The sequence below is a fragment of the Tachypleus tridentatus genome, chromosome 13 (assembly GCF_004210375.1).
Source record: "Tachypleus tridentatus isolate NWPU-2018 chromosome 13, ASM421037v1, whole genome shotgun sequence".
Classification (NCBI taxonomy): Eukaryota; Metazoa; Arthropoda; class Merostomata; order Xiphosura; family Limulidae; genus Tachypleus; species Tachypleus tridentatus.
In genome coordinates this window covers 72540850-72566450 of record NC_134837.1, presented here as the reverse complement: position 1 = coordinate 72566450, position 25601 = coordinate 72540850, and the positions used below count along the sequence as shown (strand labels likewise).

The 25601-nt window shown below is 31.5% G+C and overlaps 3 non-coding genes across 3 annotated transcripts; all 3 read left to right on the top strand.

Moving 5' to 3' along the window:
* Window positions 1-2077: 2077 nt before the first annotated feature.
* Window positions 2078-2163, top strand: TRNAY-GUA (transfer RNA tyrosine (anticodon GUA)). Its single transcript is given in 2 exon segments — window positions 2078-2114; window positions 2128-2163. It is a non-coding gene; the product is annotated as a tRNA-Tyr (tRNA).
* Window positions 2164-5943: 3780 nt separating this feature from the next.
* On the top strand, window positions 5944-6029 carry TRNAY-GUA (transfer RNA tyrosine (anticodon GUA)). Its single transcript is given in 2 exon segments — window positions 5944-5980; window positions 5994-6029. It is a non-coding gene; the product is annotated as a tRNA-Tyr (tRNA).
* A 3773-nt stretch (window positions 6030-9802) lies between these two features.
* TRNAY-GUA (transfer RNA tyrosine (anticodon GUA)) lies at window positions 9803-9888 on the top strand. Its single transcript is given in 2 exon segments — window positions 9803-9839; window positions 9853-9888. It is a non-coding gene; the product is annotated as a tRNA-Tyr (tRNA).
* Window positions 9889-25601: the final 15713 nt, after the last annotated feature.

Sequence of the window (25601 nt, the reverse complement as noted above, 5' to 3'; positions counted from 1 at the left end):
AAGAAAGATTGTAAGCTTGATCAAGTAGGATGTTTCCTAAATGTGTTTAGAAAAGAAAGTAAGCTTAGTTGGCTGGAGTTGTTAGAAGACTTTGTTTCAGGCAACCAAATAATCTTTGATGTCTAACTTGTAACTAGACATTTTTTTCAAACAAGATGGTTAACTGGAAAGATGACTAGACTTCGTATTTGTACAACAAGTGTAAACATAGTTAATTAGAAGAGTTATTATACTTTGTGTTCCGAGAAAGAAAACCTTTTGGAAAAACTGGTGTTTAAGGCGTCCGACTCCTCATGTGAGGGTCACGTCATCGAATCCCACTGCCACCAAACATGCTCGCAATTTCCACCGTAAGGGCGTTATCATGTTACGCTCAATATTACTATTCGTTCGTAAAATGTAGCCCAAATCCTGGCGGTGGGTGGTGATGACTAACTGACTTTTCTCTAGTCTTACACTACTAAATCAGGTACGGATTGCCTTCGTATATCTTAAAATAGAGATCATCTCTTACGATTTCTTAAATACAAGAATAGGTAACATGATATAATAATTTTAAGTGATTTCGAAAAAGCTATGATGCTCATACCAACATAAATTTGTTTATTTAACTTTGTGATTTTAACACTATGTGATTCAAAGTAGATGGCATATTTGTCTACTTGGATGATTAGTTAAGCAATAGAACGGCCGTATTGGTAACATGGATATACTCTTCTCGTCGAACTCATATGGGTCACATAATATATGTATTTTTTTTTACGTTGAATATTTCTTCCAATAGGATAATGCTTCATAAACCTTACTGGCCATCCCTGAGTTAAAAAACCAATGAACCTTTTTATGTTATTGCGTTATTTTATAGTCCATTATAATAGTTTTAGACTGTCCTACCAAGCTGGTTATTAGAGAACTTTTGTGTTTAATACTCGTAACAGACTCATAGATCTCTGAAGAATGTATTACAAGTATCTAATAAGTTTTAATTTATTTTGTGCTTTGATCTTTAGCATTCTGTGATAAACATAGGTTTTATTTTCGTTTCTCAGATTGAATTGTATTGTTTCGTTAATATCTAGTTGGCTAATTTGAATAAAACTTGCCAATCTATCGTGTATTTCTTATTTTGTGATAGCCCTAAACTTGCATAAAATATCCCCGATCATAAGATATTAAAAATCAAACGAGATGCGCAGTCACTACTTGTATGCGCAGTGTTAATCGTTGTGTTTATTTTGCGTACCACTAAAACTTTTAAGACATGTAAGAAGCAAAAAGAACCCAAATAATTTTATTAAACCATAATACAGTATAAAAACAATAACAAGGTAAAAAGCATAATAAAACTCAATTCTAAGTTTGCACTTCAAATAACGTCTTCAAAGCACAACAAGAGAGATTGTTTACTTTATTCAGGAGTATAACACGTCTTTTTTTAATTCGAATCTTTTGTTATTCACATTAGGTTAACATTTAAGCTTCTTCCGAGAACGATAAATTACTTTGTTGTTTATGGATTGTGTCATGCAGTGTTTTTTGTTCTATTTGTCTCACAAAAACGTATTGTAAAGTGTACATTACAAGATAAATATAAGAAGTAAAAGTGTAATTGAAGACTTTTAAGATGGTAAAGAGTACTATACATAAATCTAATAGAGTGGGACAAAATTGGCTAGATGGAGTTGTGAATTGATGAAATGGTTTAATCTCTACAGTGAACATTCGAGTTTGTAAGTGTTATAGACTGGGAAAGGAGAAATATGATGCATAACCTAAAATCTGATTTTATAGGAAGGACTTAAATAAGCCAAAAGAAATAAATTTGAATATATTTAATTAATGAGTTAATATTAGCACCTGATTCATCGGATGAATATACAAAAAACTGGGTGAGCTCCTAATCTAATAGAAAAGAATATGAAAACCCAAAAACAAATGGAATGGGTGCTCATTATATGTCAGACAAATCCATAGGAAAAAGCTTTAAAATCATAAAAAAATAATGACAGATGAAATAAGAGTTTATACATACGGGGTTAATTAGAAATATCAAATGGTATTGTTTGTGTCTGACGGTCCGACGATAGCTCAGTTGGTAGAGCGGTGGACTGTAGTAGGCTTATAGTTATCCATAGGTCGGTGGTTCAAATCCGCCTCGTCGGATGTTGTTTTGCCCGGCATAGCGAAGCGTTTTTAAGGCGTTCGATTTGAAATCCGAGTGTCGCGGGTTTGAATTCCCGTGGCACTAAACATGCTCGCACTTTCAACCGAGGCGGCGTTATCACGTGACGCCCAATCCCACTATTCGTTGGTAAAAGAGTAGCCCAAAAGCTGGCGGTGGTTGTTGATGACTAGGCACCTTTTCTCTAGTCTAACACTTCTAAATTATAGCCTTCGTATACAATAAAAAGAGAGAGAGATCATCTATTTCGATTTCTTAAATATAAGAATAGGTAACATGATATATCAATTTTAAGTGATTTCGAAAGAGTTATGATGCTTATACCAACATAAATTTGTTTATTTAACCTTCTGTAAATATTATTCTGTCCCTGAAGTTTGGTGTAGTTATTAATTATTAAACTTTGTTTGGATCGGAACACGGTTTTGTATCAACTCGTGTTTTGGTATTTTCCACAGTATTTCCAAACAGATAATTATTTAACATTTTATTTATTTTTTTGAAAATCATAATTACATTTGGTTATAATTTATGCATTTAGATTAATATATTTCTTAGTCAATCAGACTGTTTGAACCCTAACATTTTTTTGCTTTACTCTCATTGATAAAACTCGTTTAAGATTTTTATAGTGAAGAACGTAATTATTCTTATCAAATAAAATTGTCGTTTTATAAATTTAGTAGCTATTCAGTTTTCTGGTGCTAGGGTTATAACTGAACGATAGTTATGTATATTTTTTGGATATTCTAAATCTACTTTTAAAATATATCCTATTTTTAAATTATCACTCGTTTTCATTACACTAAGAATTAAGATTGTAGAGAAGACCATATAGCTGGATAATAAATTGTTCGACTTTTATCACATGAGTAATTAGTAGGAACTTAATATGCATAAGAATAAACAAAGGAGAGCAAGGATGATTAACATTATTTTATAACTGGTTTGGCTTTGCGATAGCTAAGACTCACAAGTTACGATTATTCTTTAACTGTTTTGCACAGTATGCGTGTACTGTTACGTATTTCAGTTTCGGATTTATTATGTTATGTACGTTGCGTAATACTACTTCACATAATCGGAAATTTTAATAGTAGTTTATCAAATCTATTAATATGTATTAAATTTGTGATATTTCTCAACGAGATTCATTCACACAATTTTCGTTTTGACACATATTTTTTACTATAGAAATATGAAGATAATACAATTTACAATAACGTTTATTAGTAATAGTTTTAGTTCATATACAAGTTTTACAAACTTACAGACAACAATGAATGTTATATCCAGTCTAGAACTAAATATATTATAGTTGATTCAAGTCCACGATGAGCAAATTAATTCTGAGTTCATATTGTTGCATCACGCTTAAAATAGCTAGTTCGGTTGGCCTTGTACCGTTAAAACCTACTTCTTACCGAGAGAGATATTTAATTCCTCGTAGTAAACCTAATGTCGGAACAAATTCACTTAAGAACCTTCATCAAAGTTCGCGACAATACTTTCATTCACTGGTATTTCATACACACCTAGTACATTGTCGATTTCTACGCACACTAACGAACGTTCTAAACAATTCGAGAAAAGGAGGGACTTGAGCAATACACAGTCAACAATATATATCACATGTAAAAAATAAAACTATACACATACAGACTTAGGCACCAACGGTAAATTTGTTCAAGTTTGTGTTTAAATGAATAACACCAACGTAAAATTACAGAAATATATTGATTTATCGTAATAAATTAATAGACCCTAAACGTCAAGATATGTTTACTATTCGATAGGCAATGTTTTTGTTTTATTTATAAGCACAGAAATAAATACATACGTTTTATAGAGGATAGAATTTCTGGTATTAATACTATTTCATTCTTTAGTGTGTATAGATATATCTTTTATACATAAAAGTCATTTTCGTTGATTATTTCTCTGAGGCTAATATCCTTCCAGTTAAGTATTCTGAAAACAGAAAAAAAGAATTGCATTAATTCTATTGCGTGTTAATTTGCATTTGATTTTTCAACTAATGATTGTTTAAATTCTCTTTTAGAATCTGTTGACGTGATTTATTAAATCTGAAATTATTTTTAGTAGGTGTTTAGATCTAAGTAGCAATTAAGTCAGAAGAACTGTGGGAATATAATTTGAATGGTTATTATACGAAAATTTACCATTTCACTGGCTGTGTATGATATCCATCACCAGTATCATTTTGCATGCACAATTATTATTAATAATATCTGTATGTAAGCGTTGTGCAAGAGCGATTTTATGATCCTTCAAGAGGAAAGGACATTCGTTAGCATCTGTCTGACACTATGTGATTCAAGGTAGATAGCACATTTGTTTAGTTAAGCAATAGAACGGCCGTATTGGTGACATTGATCTACCCTTCTCGTCGAACTCATAAGGGCCACATGATATATTTATTTTTTCTTACGTGGAATATTTCTTCCAATAGGATAATGCTTCATAATGCTTACTGGCCATCCCTGAGATAAAACCAATGAACCGTTTTTTTTTTTAAATTGCGTTATTTTATAGCCCATTATAATACTTTTAGTCTGTCCTACCCAGCTGGTTATTAGAGAACTTTTTGTTGAATACACAGAACAGCCTTTTAGATCTTCTAAAAATGTATTACAAGAATCCAATAAGTTTTAATTTTTTTTTATGCTTTGATCTTTAACATTCTGTGATAAACATAGGTTTTATTTTCGTTTCCCAGAATGAATTGTAATGTTTCGTTAATATTTAGTTTGCTAATTTAAATAAAACTTGCCAATCTATCGTGTATTTCTAATTTTGTTATAGCCCTAAACTTGCATAAAATAGCCCCGATCATAAGAGATAAAAATCAAAGAACATGCGCAGTCACTACTTGCATGCGCAGTGTTAATCGTTGTGTTTATTTTGCGTACCAGAAGAACGTTTAAAACATGTAAAAAGCCAAAAGAATCCAAAAAATTTAATTATACCATAATACAGTATAAAAACAATAACAAGGTAAAAAGCATAATAAAACTCAATTCTAAGCTTGCACTTCAAATAACTGCTTCAAAGCACAACAAGAAAGATTGTTTACTTTATTCAGGAGAAAAAACACGTCTTTTTTAATTCCAATTTTTTGTCATTTACATTAGGTTAACATTTAAGCTTCTTCCGAGAACGATAAACTACTTTGTTGTTTATGGATGGTGCCATGCAGTGTTTTTTTTTAATTCTTTCACAAAAACGTATTGTAAAGTGTACATTACAAGATAATTATAAGAAGTAAAAGTGTAATTGAAGACTTATAAGATGATAAAGAGTACTATACATAAATCTAATAGATTGGGACAAAATTGGCTAGATGGAGTTGTGAATTGATGAAATGGTTTAATCTGTACAGTGAACATTCGAGTTTGTAAGTGTTATAGACTGGGAAAGGAGAAATATGATGCATAACCTAAAACTGATTTTATAAGAAGGACTTAAATAAGCCAAAAGCAATAAATTTGAATATATTTAATTAATGAGTTAATATTAGCACCTGATTCATCGGATGAATATACAAAAAACTGGGTGAACTCTAATCTAATAGAAAAGAATATGAAAACCAAAAACAAATGGATTGGGTGCTCATTATATATCAGACAAATCCATAGGAAAAAGCTTTAAAATCATAAAAAATAATGACAGATGAAATAAGAGTTTAAACATACGGGGTTAATTAGAAATATCAAATGGTATTGTTTGTGTCTGACGGTCCGACGATAGCTCAGTTGGTAGAGCGGTGGACTGTAGTAGGCTTATAGTTATCCATAGGTCGGTGGTTCAAATCCGCCTCGTCGGATGTTGTTTTGCCCGGCATAGCGAAGCGTTTTAAGGCGTTCGATTTGAAATCCGAGTGTCGCGGGTTTGAATCCCGTGGCACTAAACATGCTCGCACTTTCAACCGAGGCGGCGTTATCACGTGACGCCCAATCCCACTATTCGTTGGTAAAAGAGTAGCCCAAAAGCTGGCGGTGGTTGTTGATGACTAGGCACCTTTTCTCTAGTCTAACACTTCTAAATTATAGCCTTCGTATACAATAAAAAAGAGAGATCATCTCTTTCGATTTCTTAAATATAAGAATAGGTAACATGATATATCAATTTTAAGTGATTTCGAAAGAGCTATGATGCTCATACCAACATAAATTTGTTTATTTAACCTTCTGTAAATATTATTCTGTCCCTGAAGTTTGGTGTAGTTATTAATTATTAAACTTTGTTTGGATCGAAACACGTTTTTGTATCAACTCGTCTTTTGATATTTTCCACAGTATTTCCAAACAGATAATTATTTAACATTTTATTTATTTTTTTGAAAATCATAATTACATTTGGTTATAATTTATGCATTTAGATTAATATATTTCTTAGTCAATCAGACTGTTTGAACCCTAACATTTTTTTGCTTTACTCTCATTGATAAAACTCGTTTAAGATTTTTATAGTGAAGAACGTAATTATTCTTATCAAATAAAATTGTCGTTTTATAAATTTAGTAGCTATTCAGTTTTCTGGTGCTAGGGTTATAACTGAACGATAGTTATGTATATTTTTTGGATATTCTAAATCTACTTTTAAAATATATCCTATTTTTAAATTATCACTCGTTTTCATTACACTAAGAATTAAGATGGTAGGGAAGACCATATAGCTGGATAATAAATTGTTCGACTTTTATCACATGAGTAATTAGTAGGAACTTAATATGCATAAGAATAAACAAAGGAGAGCAAGGATGATTAACATTATTTTATAACTGGTTTGGCTTTGCGATAGCTAAGACTCACAAGTTACGATTATTCTTTAACTGTTTTGCACAGTATGCGTGTACTGTTACGTATTTCAGTTTCGGATTTATTATGTTATGTACGTTGCGTAATACTACTTCACATAATCGGAAATTTTAATAGTAGTTTATCAAATCTATTAATATGTATTAAATTTGTGATATTTCTCAACGAGATTCATTCACACAATTTTCGTTTTGACACATATTTTTTACTATAGAAATATGAAGATAATACAATTTACAATAACGTTTATTAGTAATAGTTTTAGTTCATATACAAGTTTTACAAACTTACAGACAACAATGAATGTTATATCCAGTCTAGAACTAAATATATTATAGTTGATTCAAGTCCACGATGAGCAAATTAATTCTGAGTTCATATTGTTGCATCACGCTTAAAATAGCTAGTTCGGTTGGCCTTGTACCGTTAAAACCTACTTCTTACCGAGAGAGATATTTAATTCCTCGTAGTAAACCTAATGTCGGAACAAATTCACTTAAGAACCTTCATCAAAGTTCGCGACAATACTTTCATTCACTGGTATTTCATACACACCTAGTACATTGTCGATTTCTACGCACACTAACGAACGTTCTAAACAATTCGAGAAAAGGAGGGACTTGAGCAATACACAGTCAACAATATATATCACATGTAAAAATAAAACTATACACATACAGACTTAGGCACCAACGGTAAATTTGTTCAAGTTTGTGTTTAAATGAATAACACCAACGTAAAATTACAGAAATATATTGATTTATCGTAATAAATTAATAGACCCTAAACGTCAAGATATGTTTACTATTCGATAGGCAATGTTTTTGTTTTATTTATAAGCACAGAAATAAATACATACGTTTTATAGAGGATAGAATTTCTTGTATTAATACTATTTCATTCTTTAGTGTGTATAGATATATCTTTTATACATAAAAGTCATTTTCGTTGATTATTTCTCTGAGGCTAATATCCTTCCAGTTAAGTATTCTGAAAACAGAAAAAAGAATTGCATTAATTCTATTGCGTGTTAATTTGCATTTGATTTTTCATCTAATGACTGTTTAAATTGTGTTTTAGAATCTGTTGACGTCATTCATTAACTCTGAAATTATTTTTAGTAGGTGTTTAGATCTAAGTAGCAATTAAGTCAGAAGAACTGTGGGAATATAATTTGAATGGTTATTATACGAAAATTTACCATTTCACTGGCTGTGTATGATATCCATCACCAGTATCATTTTGCATGCACAATTATTATTAATAATATCTGTATGTAAGCGTTGTGCAAGAGCGATTTTATGATCCTTCAAGAGGAATGGACATTCGTTAGCATCTGTCTGACACTATGTGATTCAAGGTAGATAGCACATTTGTTTAGTTAAGCAATAGAACGGCCGTATTGGTGACATGGATCTACCCTTCTCGTCGAACTCATAAGGGCCACATGATATATTTATTTTTTCTTACGTGGAATATTTCTTCCAATAGGATAATGCTTCATAATGCTTACTGGCCATCCCTGAGATAAAACCAATGAACCGTTTTTTTTTTAAATTGCGTTATTTTATAGCCCATTATAATACTTTTAGTCTGTCCTACCCAGCTGGTTATTAGAGAACTTTGTGTTGAATACACATAACAGCCTTTTAGATCTTCTAAAAATGTATTACAAGAATCCAATAAGTTTTAATTTTTTTTTATGCTTTGATCTTTAACATTCTGTGATAAACATAGGTTTTATTTTCGTTTCCCAGAATGAATTGTAATGTTTCGTTAATATTTAGTTTGCTAATTTAAATAAAACTTGCCAATCTATCGTGTATTTCTAATTTTGTTATAGCCCTAAACTTGCATAAAATAGCCCCGATCATAAGAGATAAAAATCAAACAACATGCGCAGTCACTACTTGCATGCGCAGTGTTAATCGTTGTGTTTATTTTGCGTACCAGAAGAACGTTTAAAACATGTAAAAGCCAAAAGAATCCAAAAAATTTAATTATACCATAATACAGTATAAAAACAATAACAAGGTAAAAAGCATAATAAAACTCAATTCTAAGCTTGCACTTCAAATAACTGCTTCAAAGCACAACAAGAAAGATTGTTTACTTTATTCAGGAGAAAAAACACGTCTTTTTTAATTCCAATTTTTTGTCATTTACATTAGGTTAACATTTAAGCTTCTTCCGAGAACGATAAACTACTTTGTTGTTTATGGATGGTGCCATGCAGTGTTTTTTTCTATTTCTTTCACAAAAACGTATTGTAAAGTGTACATTACAAGATAATTATAAGAAGTAAAAGTGTAATTGAAGACTTATAAGATGGTAAAGAGTACTATACATAAATCTAATAGAGTGGGACAAAATTGGCTAGATGGAGTTGTGAATTGATGAAATGGTTTAATCTATACAGTGAACATTCGAGTTTGTAAGTGTTATAGACTGGGAAAGAAGAAATATGATGCATAACCTAAAATCTGATTTATAGGAAGGACTTAAATAAGCCAAAAGAAATAAATTTGAATATATTTAATTAATGAGTTAATATTATCACCTGATTCATCGGATGAATATACAAAAAACTGGGTGAGCTCCTAATCTAATAGAAAAGAATATGAAAACCCAAAAACAAATGGATTGGGTGCTCATTATATATCAGACAAATCCATAGGAAAAAGCTTTAAAATCATAAAAAATAATGACAGATGAAATAAGAGTTTAAACATACGGGGTTAATTAGAAATATCAAATGGTATTGTTTGTGTCTGACGGTCCGACGATAGCTCAGTTGGTAGAGCGGTGGACTGTAGTAGGCTTATAGTTATCCATAGGTCGGTGGTTCAAATCCGCCTCGTCGGATGTTGTTTTGCCCGGCATAGCGAAGCGTTTTAAGGCGTTCGATTTGAAATCCGAGTGTCGCGGGTTTGAATCCCCGTGGCACTAAACATGCTCGCACTTTCAACCGAGGCGGCGTTATCACGTGACGCCCAATCCCACTATTCGTTGGTAAAAGAGTAGCCCAAAAGCTGGCGGTGGTTGTTGATGACTAGGCACCTTTTCTCTAGTCTAACACTTCTAAATTATAGCCTTCGTATACAATAAAAAGAGAGATCATCTCTTTCGATTTCTTAAATATAAGAATAGGTAACATGATATATCAATTTTAAGTGATTTCGAAAGAGCTATGATGCTCATACCAACATAAATTTGTTTATTTAACCTTCTGTAAATATTATTCTGTCCCTGAAGTTTGGTGTAGTTATTAATTATTAAACTTTGTTTGGATCGGAACACGTTTTTGTATCAACTCGTGTTTTGATATTTTCCACAGTATTTCCAAACAGATAATTATTTAACATTTTATTTATTTTTTTGAAAATCATAATTACATTTGGTTATAATTTATGCATTTAGATTAATATATTTCTTAGTCAATCAGACTGTTTGAACCCTAACATTTTTTTGCTTTACTCTCATTGATAAAACTCGTTTAAGATTTTTATAGTGAAGAACGTAATTATTCTTATCAAATAAAATTGTCGTTTTATAAATTTAGTAGCTATTCAGTTTTCTGGTGCTAGGGTTATAACTGAACGATAGTTATGTAGATTTTTGGATATTCTAAATCTACTTTTAAAATATATCCTATTTTTAAATTATCACTCGTTTTCATTACACTAAGAATTAAGATGGTAGGGAAGACCATATAGCTGGATAATAAATTGTTCGAATTTTATCACATGAGTAATTAGTAGGAACTTAATATGCATAAGAATAAACAAAGAGAGCAAGGATGATTAAAATTATTTTATAACTGGTTTGGCTTTGCGATAGCTAAGACTCACAAGTTACGATTATTCTTTAACTGTTTTGCACAGTATGCGTGTACTGTTACGTATTTCAGTTTCGGATTTATTATGTTATGTACGTTGCGTAATACTACTTCACATAATCGGAAATTTTAATAGTAGTTTATCAAATCTATTAATATGTATTAATTTTGTGATATTTCTCAACGAGATTCATTCACAAAATTTTCGTTTTTGACATATATTTTTTACTATAGAAATATGAAGATAATACAATTTACAATAACGTTTATTAGTAATAGTTTTAGTTCATATACAAGTTTTAGAAACTTACAGATAACAATGAATGTTATATCCAGTCTAGAACTAAATATATTATAGTTGATTCAAGAAAACGATGAGCAAATTAATTCTGAGTTCATATTGTTGCATCACGCTTTGAATAGCTAGTTCGGTTGTCCTTGTACCGTTAAAACCTACTTCTTACCGAGAGCGATTTTTAATTCCTCGTAGTAAACCTAATGTCGGAACAAATTCACTTAAGAACCTTCATCAAAGTTCGCGACAATACTTTCATTCACTGGTATTTCATACACACCTAGTACATTGTCGATTTCTACGCACACTAACGAACGTTCTAAACAATTCGAGAAAAGGAGGGACTTGAGCAATACACAGTCAACAATATATATCACATGTAAAAAATAAAACTATACACATACTGACTTAGGCACCAACGGTAAATTTGTTCAAGTTTGTGTTTAAATGAATAACACCAACGTAAAATTACAGAAATATATTGATATGTCGTAATAAATAACGCTGAAACGTTGTGACAAAGATGAATAGAACATATCCACAGCAAATATTGTATATGCATTTCTGAATCTTTGCGAGATTGTTTATACAGACAGACTTAACATAAACAACCACAACTAAAATTTTGGAAAAAAATTGATTTAATGTCCTTTTATTCAACTGAATGTCAGTTTAAGTTATTGAGTTATTATATCACATCATCACTCTTATATTCAACACAATGATCATTTGGTTATTCTCAAATATCAGCGCTTCTAAAGTCCACTGAATGTCAATTTAAGTCATTTAATCCAAATTTATGCTTGATCTAAGATTGAAATTGAATTACTTTAAATTTTGGTTCTTCCCTGAGATTTTCGTTAAATATACTTTAGTTGCTAAATTCCATATAGTCAGTTTATCAAACATGAGCTGAATACATGTAATGTGACAGAAAATAATTATTAATATTTTACTTAAGAAACTTATTGCTAAATAAATGTTTTTGGATATGTTTTCCAAATATTAGTTATAACTGTTACGTATTACGACTTCAAATAACCTAAAACTGAGTTAAATTGTAATTTAGATTGAGAAGTTAAATAAATTTCGATATGTATCATTTTTATGATATTTCCTAAGAAAACTGATACACACAGTATTTTCTTAATAAAAATATTTATTATATTCAAACAGTAATACAATTTCTCCTAACTGTTATTAGAAATAATGATTTATATTGAAAAGTTTTAAAACTATGCAAGGCTCACGATTGGTGAATTAATTTCGCGTTGATATTGGTAAAATTCTCTTAACAGGGAGCTAGTTGACTTTTCGCTGATCATACGTGAGTTTGTCACAGCTGAAGTTATATAACGTCTTCATGAAAATACTTACATCCAACGTCAATACGCAGAAGTCAACGATTTGTGATGTTCGAAATATATAAACTTTCTTGGTCAGGTATCTGAAGCTAATCACAGTAATAACTTCCGATGTTTACACTGTACCTACTGTAATAAACCATTAATATATACTGTTTCTCCGCACTTTGCGTTGGTTACCTTTTATAAGCGTTAGGTGACATTCTAGGGATTTGAGTTAATACAATAATAATGGCTTTTATATACGCATACACATTGTTGATTCTTATAGTCAAGAATCTTCCACAACATTAGTTGGTGAATAGGTTATGATTTTGTAATACAGTATAAGTTACATGCATTTGTAAATATATATTAAACTGAAAAAACCATCAGTATTTAAATAAATATGTAATAACATATCCGTCGCATTATCTAGTAATAATATACGTATAAGGAATGCCTATCCTATTTCAAGTATTTAAAACAAAACATTTTTATGTTTATTGCCTGATTATCATTTTCACTTTTGAATATTTTAAGTTATGTAACAAAGTTCTTTTTGATTAATCCTTAAAATTGAAAAATGCGAAAAACAGATTTTAAAAACATATTCTTACTTAGTCAACTGTCGGAATGTGCAAATTATTAAATGTGATGGTAAATACAAGTGAATTTTATTATGAAATTTGGGATCTTCATTCTAGATGGGCCTGGCATTGCCAAGCGCGTAAGGCGTGCGACTCGTAATCCGAGGGTCGCGGGTTCGCGCCAGCGTCGCGCTAAACATGCTCGCCCTACCCGCTGTGGGAGCGAATAATGTAACGGTCAATCTCACTATTCGTTGGTAAAAGAGTAGCCCAAGAGTTGGCGGTGGGTGGTGATGACTAGAGCTGCCTTCCCTCTAGTCTTACACTGCTAAATTAGGGACGGCTAGCACAGATAGCCCTCGAGTAGCTTTGTGCGAAATTCCCAAACAAACAAACAAACAAATCATTCTAGATTGTATTCCTTGTTTTGGCTTTGGGAGCTGAAGAATCATATGAGCATTTTCACATTTGGAATATGTTTATAACACATACGGATTATTATAGTTATAGTTGAGGGTTTAGATTGAACAAAATTGGGTAATGTTGCGTTAATGTCTTTTTGACAACAAATCAAACATAATGGTGAATTTCAACCAATGATTAGAATTTTTTGCACACGAGTATACCAGATTCTACTTCATTACTCATCAAGACCACTATAAATATACATCCATATCTAATTATATGCCCAAAGTCACACACACTCTCCACTGGAGTAATATTAAAAAGACAAACTTGTCTTGTTTCTGTCGTTTAGCGCAAGTACCGCAAAAATCGAAATATCGGCGTGAGAGACGGATAGTTTTCATCATTATATAGTAGATTTTACAAGTATTGCTTTCTACCAAATACATTTAAAATAAAGAATAATTATTTAGAACAATTTAAGTATGATTCATTAAAATCTCCTCTAAATTAACTATAAAGATAGGCTAAGCAAACCTATCAAAATGGACATGTCGCCACAAATCGTTAGTTTATGTTATATTTGAAGTAGTCATAAAAAATTAATGAAAGGCATAAAATGCATATAATATTGGAATATTTCTCTTTTTTTTGTTGGATAATGTATTGCACTAGAGTACATTTTACAATGTAAACGATTGTCATTTAATCAATCAAGCAGTGCCACTCGAACACTGCAGTCATAATAATAATCATATTATTCCTAGTGTTAGTATAATACATTCACGCATGGCTTCAAGGAAAAAAATACCACATGACAGACAAGTAGAAATCTATGTTCTGCTTGGTGTAAGATAAAATTCCATGTGATAAATTTTATGCTTCAGAAGGAGCTGCATGGAAACTCTGAAAAATATGTAAAACTGGTAATGTTGATAATAGAAGCAGTAAAGGTAGAGGGAGTCAACTCCTCAAACGTGATGTTAGTTAATACAGTCAAGTAATAAGACAATTTTATAGAAATATATTCAATAATAAAACTGTAAGTACAGTAGTGAATGTTATTTCCAAAATAGTATGATACAAAATAGCATGAAGTAGCTTCAGAGAAATAACAGCTGATCATAAACCATTGCTTAGAAAAAATAATCTAAACAAAAGAGTAAAATGATCATCAAAGTTGAAAGAATATGATGAATGGAACTGGAGGAGAGTACTTTTTATCAGTTGATACCAAATTTAAGTTGCTTGGAAACAAAATCTAGATTGTTCGATGACATGGTATAATGTTAACGTACTACAGCTACCTTGAGGTTTGTTAAAGGACCAGTACAACTGTGGGCTGCATTCTAGTCAATTGTAGTGGAACTCTCCAGAAATAATAGTATAATGAATGCTGACAGGTACATTTTCTTTCTTATCCGTAATGAACGAGGCTCAAGAACAAGTCTCATTTTCTAGCAAAACAGTGAATCCAAGCAGGCAACAAATGTGGTGAAACGATATCTGTGAGGCATTGGCCTGTGTAAAATCTAAATACAAATATTATTAAGGCATCATGAGCTTCTATAAAAAGTGAGAAGGTCAAAAGAGCAACTGAACAACTTGACAATTTATGAGGAAGAATACATGACATTTTAAAAATTATTTCAAAATTGTACATTGTTAACTTATTGTACCATAAGTACGAAATTTATTGGTGTTTCAGAAATAATTTCTTTTCTGTATTTTTTTTTTCTTTTTTGTAATAATGTATTGCACAAATGTTAAACTGACCATTTAGTTCCAATTACTCATTGTTTTATACTTATGTGAGTGGATCATTTGAACACTTCCATAAGTTTTGGTAATACTATTTATCAGCTTCAAAACTATTTTGCTGATCGTTATCCAATGCATTAACGAAATGTAATGTATATTTATATAAGACTGAAAGATAAATATAAACTTGCTAGTTTACTGTTTTAATACTACAAAAACAAAAGAAATTATCACAACTTTATGGTTGAAAAATGATTACGTTTTCGACATAACACTTCTGAAAAGAAAGTTATTTAAAAAACATTTTTCAATCGTTGTGTTCTCATAATATCTTCAAATACTTATTCAAGAATGGCAGTGACAATCTTTAATTTCATTTTAAATCATGATATTAATAATAAAAAAGCCGTTAAACATAAAACATATTTTCTCAACTGTAAAAGTCAACTCTAAAATAAAGTAACTATGCTTGATGACCAGAAAATTTATTTTGTGCACATATCGACTGCTTTCTGCAAAGGAAAAACTGATATAGAGAGCTTACATCAAATCTGGCTTTATACAACTTAAAACTATATTGAACTGTGAATTCATTATTTGTCATCTTGAATACATTTCAATTTGGCTGAAAAATTCAGCCAAAGTGCGATTATAAGTGCCAATATCTGATATTATTATAGACAAAAAAAAACATAAATTATTTTATTATGATATCTATGCATTCTAATTTATTTGGAAACACATTCGGGTATAAGTTTGTCGTTGTTTAACTATAGAAGATGGTCAATAATATGTGTTTTCGTATGTAAGTGTCGAATCTTTTTTTAACTCTATAAATAATATTATCATTGTTAATATAGTTCTTTTTTATACTGTCCCTTAGCTAATGATACATTAGCGTGCTAAACTGCGTATTGAATAATTTAAGGTTGTCTGAACACTCTACAGAGTGAGCTATGTGTACGTCGTAAAAAGATAATCAACCTGATTATTCAATTTAAAACCCTTGTAGTGACAAGTGCTGCTGATTAGTTGCACTTCTTCAGGTTACTAATACAATACTCAGAAGAAATAATACGCAACCACAGAATGTGTGGTGTGGATGTTTATTTGTTTTGTTTTTCTTTTTAAGTACTAAACTACGAAATATGGTAACCGCACTGTTTTCATAAAATATATCGAAACCCATTTGTTAGCGTCATAATCCTTCAGATTTACTGAGCCACTGGAGGGCCGTGAACATTCAGTCCACGCGTGAATAAGTTGTCATTCAAGTTGAAATGCAAGTTACAATTTTCTGTTCGCATTTTCTTTGATTTTGATACAACTACTTATCAGTCGGAGCATTATGTTATTCTCAAGTTGAAAGATTTATTTCTACTCTTATAATATATAACAGCTAAATGTCTGAAAACAAGGATAAATATTAAAATGAATGTTTTCTTACAAGCCTAGATCATTAAGTTGATAATGAAATTATGTGGTTCATTTAAAAACAAAAAAAATTCCAAAGCTAATTTAATTTAAAGATTCTAAAGTCTACAATAGGATGGTGTATTATTTAAATTTTCTTCAATCCATTTTTATCAAAATAAATGTGACTTATAAACAGTATTTTCAAGAACAAGTCAGTAAACATTTAATTATATGTTCAAAAGGTTAAGTAAGCTAAGCTTGCAATCTGAATGGCTTTTGTAGGTGACATTTTCTCTAAAATTTCAAAATGAAGAAAATTAGTCAATTGGTAAGTACTTTTGTCGTTTCTATATTTCTAATGATCAAAATTCGAAGAAAGGAACTATATTTTGGAAACCTTTTTATATTAAAGATATTACTGAAATAGTTAACTTGAATAAGTAAACAATTTATATTAAGCAATATAAAATTTAAATACAAAATTGCGTAGCAATTTAAAGACTTTTGTGTTGTAAAGCTATAGGAGGAAGATCGATCCATGATCTGTGGCACAAACTGTGGTACAAACTCAATATAAAACTACAAAAAACATACAAATCAATAAATAAAAAATACCTTCGCTTCAATAGAAACCATGTTTGAGAATAAATTCCTCATTTCTGTAGTTTTTCTAACATTTCTTGCTGTTTTATTATTTGGCTGAGACAAAATAATACACTGGATGGGCATTCCCAGTAAAACAAAATGGATGTTCAACTGGAGCACAGTTTTTTATTTTGTTCTCTTCTTTTATTCTAAGTTTTAAATTTCTTCTAGGTTGACTAACGTACACACAATCACATTCACATTAGATATTAAAATTACCACTTTTCTATATTAAACTGATTTCATATTTAGTTTGATATTCTAGTAAATTCATTCAATGGCTTATGAATCAGACCAAATAATTATCATATCTTAAATAAGAATGAAGGGTTGGAAAATTAGAAAATGTGTGTGATAGATGGCGTGATCTTTCTCAAGTATGTAAACTAAGTAGTCACATGATCAACGATATTTGTATTTATATGGTTACACAGTTTTAATTTTACATTTTGAGAATGACGTGAATGAACGTCGAAACATTTAGAGTGCCTTTTATGATGGCTAATCGGTCTTAAATTGAGAATTTTAGTCATGTACTAAGCAATATTGATAATTTGAACGTTTTAAATATTTACACAAGTTCTAAGAAGTTTAACCCTTTTAATGTATTAGGTTGTCATATAAGTAATGTCCGAAAATTTAATACAGAAAGTGCATCATCATTTCTGTCTTTTGCTTTAATGACTAAAATATGTAGTAGGACGTGTATAAAGTGTTCAGATAAATAAAAGAAACTAACCAAATTCTACGGTTTCAGATCATTACCCAAATAAACCATTATGAAGATGTATGTGTCTGAGGGGTACATTAGGCATATAATGCCTTATGAGTTTAAAAGACAATAGTGCAGCAGAAACTACACAGAAACATTCAAGGTGTTTATAGTGCGGAGTCTTTCAATGAAAGAAAAAATGTTAAAGGTGATTTCAGAAGTTCAGATCAGGTAACTACAGCTTAAGCAAGTGATGCGCCATGTTCTGGTCGTCCTGTTGAGTTTAATGATGACTTTTGCTGGTTGCATATGGTGAAGATTGATTGTGCTGTAACAGTTGAAGAACAAGCACAGAAGCTTAATTCAACCCATTCAACAGTTCACCGTCATCTGCAACAGCTTGGAAAAGTGTCAAAACCTGGAAAGTGAGTCCCCATGATTTGACAAAGGCAACCTTAGAACAAGAATAGACGTTTGCACTTTTCTGTACTCTCGTGAACGTAACTCACCTTTTTGGACAGGTTAATGACTGGAGATGAAAAATGAATATATTGTAAAATTTATATGCAAAACGGCTCGTTTGGGTTGAGAAAATATTTACACAACAAGTGGGTTTCTCGACATCAGTGAATATTGTAAAAATGTTAAGCGTCGCATACTATGGCTCAGTGCAGGTAAATTGGGCTAAAGTACAGCCCAAAATGGTCTTCCACCCTAGGAAAGTCTTGTTAAGCGTTTGGTGGGATTGTTGGTATGATCCACTTTGTGTTGCTGCCATTCAATACAACAATTACACCAGACTTCTATTGTCAACAGTTACAGCACTTGAATGTTGCACTGAAAGAAAAGAGGCTTGCTTTGATCAATCGTAAAGATATTGTTTTACACCAGGATAATTCACAGCCCCATACAGCAAGGATCACATCTACAAAAATTGAAAAGCTAGATTGGGAAAACTTTCACATTCTTCTTATTCTCCAGACCTTGCCCCATCTGATTATCATGTATTCCAAAGCTTGCTGTCTATCTTGATGGAGAAAAGCTTGGAACACATAAAGATGTCAAAACTACCCTCTCTACATTCTTTTCCTTCAAACCCCAAGAATTTTATAGAAGTGGCATTTAGAAGCTTGTGAATTGTTGGCAGGAAGTAATTAATTATAACGGAACATACATTATTGATTGAATAACATTAAAAGCATTTGAAATCCTTTCTTTTTTTCGAACCTAAAATCGGATACATAAGGGATGACCTGATAAAAACGCTGACTTTGATTTTGGAGACACTTTCTGCAAAGCAATGTAAATAGAGGCACGCTTATCTGAGTAAAAAGAAACCTTGTTAGAGCAAAGCCTCAGTTTAAGTACTTTATGTCTCTGATCTGCTTTCACAGCGTATTGTAACTTTAACTGCAATATTATATTAAAGCCACACTTACAGCTGAGCTTCCAACCTGTAAGAAACCCTTAATCTTGACTTTCTTTGTTTAGGTTAAATTCTCAATCCTCTAGGCTGTCTTGTTTACTCAACTAGCTCGGGATTTACAGTTGTTTGTTTACTTGCTTGGCTACCTGTAGATCTTTCAGTAGAGGAGAACATTTTCTTTTTTGGCAGTTAAACGATATTGAGCGATATTCAATGGTCGTCATGGTTCTCAGATCTGACCTAATCTTCTTCAAGATAAAAGTGAAAAATGAATATATGTAGCTGCCAGTAACCGCATTTGCTATAAGCAAGAAACCGCCATCTCTTCAAGCTGTACAGTTGAAACCCAGTTTAATAACTGCAGATATAGTGCAGCTATTTCTGATATTCAAGACTACATCATCCATTAGGAAAGTAGAGGATGAAGGAAAGAGGAGGTTAAGTGTTGTGAACACATAGTGTCCTATTGAAAGATTCTATATTATCAAGAAATATCATTATTACAATCATATACCTGCGCACATTATTGAATACGAAGTGTTTCCAAAATTAATCTCTTCTAATAAGCTGAAGAAATTCCAGGGAAATTCTTCAACAACAAAAAACAACTCTCTTTAGAAGCTTGCTGCTTGATATATAATCCTACATCTCCCACGAACTGTTCATGGAACTTTGAAGAATTAGAAACGAATGCATTCTACAAAAAATAATTTAAAAAAAAAAAAGTAGCGAGTAGTTAGAGCGCTTTCTCACTGTCAAAAGGAAGGCACTTTAGTGGAGGTCATCGTGGTGAAAGAAGATCAAAGGATACTGCTGCCTGAAAGTTACGTAATCATTGCACTACAGAACAAAAAATTAACTCCTGAGGAAAACTGAAAGAATTTAATGGTATTGATTTCAGAATTGTAGTCGGAACTTCCCCATTAGCTCTAGATTTGGGTTATTTATTGTAATATCTCAATATTTTATCAGCACTATGTGAACTACCATGCAATCAACTCAGTACAATAGATTTATGATGTGAATTATGTTTGCTTGGAATGCTTAATTGGTAAAAGCCATAATTTTTTGATAGCTTCAAATATTGACTGTATTCATTGATTTAAAATTCAAATATATTTTTCATATATGTTATCCTTTCTCGATGTATTCGTAGCAAAGTGCTCCACTTTTCCCTCATTTACACTTTCACTTGTTTAACTTAGGAATCGCGAAATTCTCTCGTGCTCAGTTTGCTCGAACATTCGTGAAATTACTCGACTCGGAATAAAGTGGACATATCCTGATGACGATTTTTTTCAGTTGCCCTTTCCGCCTCGCTCAGTGCACAGTCAAAACAAAGCCCGGTCTTCTTCTTCGCGACATATCTAGCCAATATAATCGAATTCTGCAAAGCTTTCTTTAAAATATATCAAACTTTAATTACGCAAATATAAATGATTTAAAAAAATCATTTAACTGTTTCAAGTCTAAGTAAGGTCCGATTGCAAAATTCCCAAACAGTTTTTGCCATATTTGACGAAAATACATTACATTTTCACCAATGAAAAATCTCACCTTTAGGTAAAGGTAAATTACTACAACTATTTTGAGAAACAATGAGCACACGTATGTGTTGCACACTTCTGTAGTATTTTCACAAATCTTTGTTTCGAACTTGTTTTCACTGACTGAAGCTAACGAGATATAGGTGCTTATTTCAGATATCCAGGCAAAACTACAATATACACTAAATATTTAAACATTGCATCTGCAATGAAGCCAGTACCTCATGTGGATGGTCTTCCACTGCGCCATCAATCAGCGAATTGGAAAACAGAAGATGAATCATTTTCTCCGTCTTCATCTGGTAATTCTATTTCTGTGGCCCCTCAACATAAACTACATCATCTTATCACACGAAATGATCTAAAATATGTGATTAGTGAATTGTTTCTATCGAAGCACCATGCGTGACTTCTTGGCTCTCATTTTCAACAATGCAATATATTAGCTCAAGAACAGTTTATACAGCTTAAATGCCAATTATACTGTTTTAAGACTTACGAAAATTAATAAAGTTCATTACAATGACAGAAATAACATAACGTTGTGAAACGTTATCACACTAGACTCTTTTAATTTACAATAATAAAACCTATGTTTTTTATATTAATCAGCCAATATTGTGTAGTAGAAATGAAAGAATGTTTGCAACTCTTGAAATAGTTTGTTATCTTCGATAAAAGTTATATTGATGATTAAAGGTGTACAATACCAAGCCTCTTATTGGTTAATGGCAGAAAAATCTTCAGGGACTTGTATCTGATCGTAGCCTCAAGGTATCATGTAGAGACCATCTGGATATGTACAAAAGAACCTTGTTAGTAGGTAATGTAGTTTCTCTTGTAAAATACACAAAGTTGCAGAAAACATGCAAAATTGTAGATAAATGTTCAAAATATGTGAAGATAGTTAATCATAGTAAGCACTTAAAACATTACTTAAGCTTATAAAACTTGCAAAATGATAAGAGAAATAAGTTAGCTGTGAAAAATATGCATAAAGGAACTTATTATTTCTGATATTTAGCGCTTATTTTAATTGATATGTTAACATTAACTGCATTCACAGATGATTCCATGCCACCAAAAGCTTTATTAAACTTTCTATAAAACAAATAAACACAGTGTGTGTGAAGGAGGGCACATAAACATCCCGTATATTTCAGAGTTTGCACTAGCCCTAGTGATCTCCACTATTGCAATAAAACATAAATTCAGCCAAAGTTTCTGCTCTACTTGCCACCATAAGGTTGATACCAAGAACCATTTCTAGAGTTATGCCAACTTCGTAATTTTAACCATGACCTTTCAACTTCAGCCTATGAAACACTTCTGCAGCCAAGGACCATCAATTAATAAATTACATGAAACAGTGCGGAATGACGTTGAAAGCTGGAATTTTGAAATGGGTAACAGAAAGTACTACCTGTACTTCCCCTATTTTGGCCACTTCCTTTTCCTACAAAGTCGCTCTGACCATCATATAGTGCATACCATGTTCCAAGTATAAATATACTGAGTTATTAAAGCTTATGTAAAAAAACCTTTTGGTGTGACAATTCGTTAAATTATAAAGGAATTTATAAAGTTATAAAGTTATAAGTGTAAAGTTAGGATATTTGTGTTATATATCAAAGCATCCACTTCAATTTTTTAAGTTATAACCCAGTCAAAAGACGTGAATATCAACTTATGCTCTATGTAATAAGTATATAAATAATAAAATTGAAATATAGAAAAATGCTCTCAAAAATTAAAAGTATTGTTTTCTACATGTAACAGCAAAATAATTCTTTACCCATAGGTGATATTTTTATTAACTTGAAATAATGAGAGAAGTCCAATGAAATAAATGTTTAAAATCACATCTCATGGATTACTCTTAGATCAAGAGAATGGCAGAAAAGGGAGAGATGTAGATACAAAAAAACAACACAACAAAAAACACGTGTCTTGGCACATTTTTGGTATACTATATTTACACTGTGTAAACACTTTACGATATGGAATAATTATCACAATGCCGGATAAGCTGGTTTGGAATATGCATTAAAATAACATATACACATATGTAAACGCATATAAGTATATTTTATGGCACAACATAGTCTGCAAAAAATCGTACCTTCGACTTTCCTAGATGATGTCTCAATAGTTGATGTGAGAGATCATGTAGAAAGAGTGGAATTATTAGTCATGAGATGATATTGGAGTCTAACTTCCAACAACATTTTCATCAGGCTCTTCTGATGTACATTTAGATTGGGCGTTATGTCGAACATTGTGAAAGACAAACCATTTGCTAGGTGGAATAATTTCTATAATGTTAAAAACTTTTAAAGTCGAGAAATAAGATGATTCACTATAAGTATTTTACAAGTTTAGTCAGTTATGTCGCTATTATCTATTTTAATATATATAAAATAATGGTAATGTCATTATAATAATTGTATTGTATTACAACAGGAAACATTCAAATATTTTCATCGAACGTCAAAACAATCCTACATTTGATTCTACAACCATCGTTCATGCTGGTAGCTAAATGTAAACATGACGCCTAAAAAATACTTCAGTACAGACGTAAGTAACAAGCAAAAGATATTTATTTTGGATTGGAAATTGCATCATAAACATATATCCAACTTAAAACGAATTATACCATGTATTTGCAAAATACCAACAGAATTGTTTTACTTTATAGCAGGAAATATTTAAAGGATAATTTACAGTTACTAGTTGTACAACGAAATCTAAAAACGCAAGAGATATATAAACGAAATAGCACGATAAAGTTGTGAGTGAAGCTATTTCTGTGACAGACTTATTTGTAATAAGTTGGAAAACACTTCTAAAGAATGAAACAAAAATATAATATAGTTGAGCAATACTCTTTATCAACAGATTCCTGCAGCAGGTAAAGAAGGAAGAGAACCAGCAGCAAGGAAATATAATTGATACTGATGTCATTACAGCCATTGTTGATGGTTGGAGAAGTCAGGGAAGTTGCAGCCGCAGACACAATGTAATATCTGGTTGTTGTTACTGGGAAAATAATGAGAAATAACTGGTGCTGTGGGTTAATAAAAAGAAATATTAAGAAGGATCACTTATGCTACAAAATCTAAGTTAAGTCATGAGGAAAGATATAGTAGAGAGGTATTCAGACAACGTGAAGAAATGCATTGGAGTTTGACTTCTTAGAAACTACAAAGTTGGCTATTTTAATGTGCACAAACATTTTGAAAAGGTAAAGTACGGTTATAAAGTTCAGAAATTAGAAAATACCATTCATGTTGTGCATTACTGCATCCATCTTTGTAAGAAATTGCCAAAGAGAATGCTGAAAATGCTCATGTCGTTTCAACTCCTAGAATAAAGTAACCATATACTGTTGGAAACAAGCTATAACATATCATACTTATCTAATTGATTAATACTATAGATGTTTGGGAGAAGATCTCAGAAATAGATCTTACCATGTTCTTGGCTTGCACAATAAAACAAAAAAATATATCTGCTGCACAACTGAAAGGAAATGAAACAGCTACAGAAGTAAAAATATCTCAAAGGGATTTAAAGTGAAAAGAACATTTATTTTCTAGAACTTCTAGTTCGTTATATATAATATGGATTAGAAGAAATATGATAATCAACCATATAAAACACCAGGTTTAATTGCCGAATTAAATGAATAACACACTTAAACAGTTGTATGTATCCATACAACAACGGTATAAATTATTTAAAAAACGTCACGACCAACGAAGAAATATCATTAATGTTATTTGGTGAAAAAAAGGCATAATCCAACTGTGGCTCCTAAGTTTGTTTGTTTTTGAATTTCGCGCAAAGCTACACAAGTGCTAATTGCGCTATCCGTCCTAATTTAGCACCCACGGCCAGCTCTCCGGATACTCTTTACCAATGCATAGTGGGATTTACCGTCACATTATAACGCCCCACAAATGAAAGAGCGAGCATGTTTGGTGTGAGGGGGATTCGAACTCACGAGTCTCAAGATTACTAGTCGAGCGCCCTAACCAGCTGGCCATGAGAACAAAAACAATTTTTACACTACCGATATCAGGTATGAAATATGTTACAGCCTGCAAACATTTAGCTGTAGAAGTCTATAAAAACGAACTAAAATGTTTCTGTGGAAAAATGTGGGTTATTTGTACACTTCGAACATGGCTGACTAGTATGCCAATCTAGATTTTGTGCTCAATGTAAAGTTTATATTAAAGTTGGTGATAAAGCCCTTCATTGCTCTGGTGAGTGTCAAAAATGGTATCATTTAAGATGTAAGAACTTAACTGAACAGGATTTGGAATATTTAAAATGAAATTGGGAAAAGTTATGAATGTGATTTTTGTATGAGAAAAGAAAGTTAAACCTAAATAGTGAAACTTTACATTAAGAAGGACTGTGTCCATTTCGTTAGAGGGGAGACAGTTAATCTTGTTGAGAATAGTGAGCTTGATTTAAATATGGGGGGAGGCAGATATGAAGTGGCTTAAGACAAAAGTTACTGAAATTTTGTCAAGACTTGATGACTTTCACTTAATTAAAGTAAAGGTCGAAGAATTAATGACTTCCT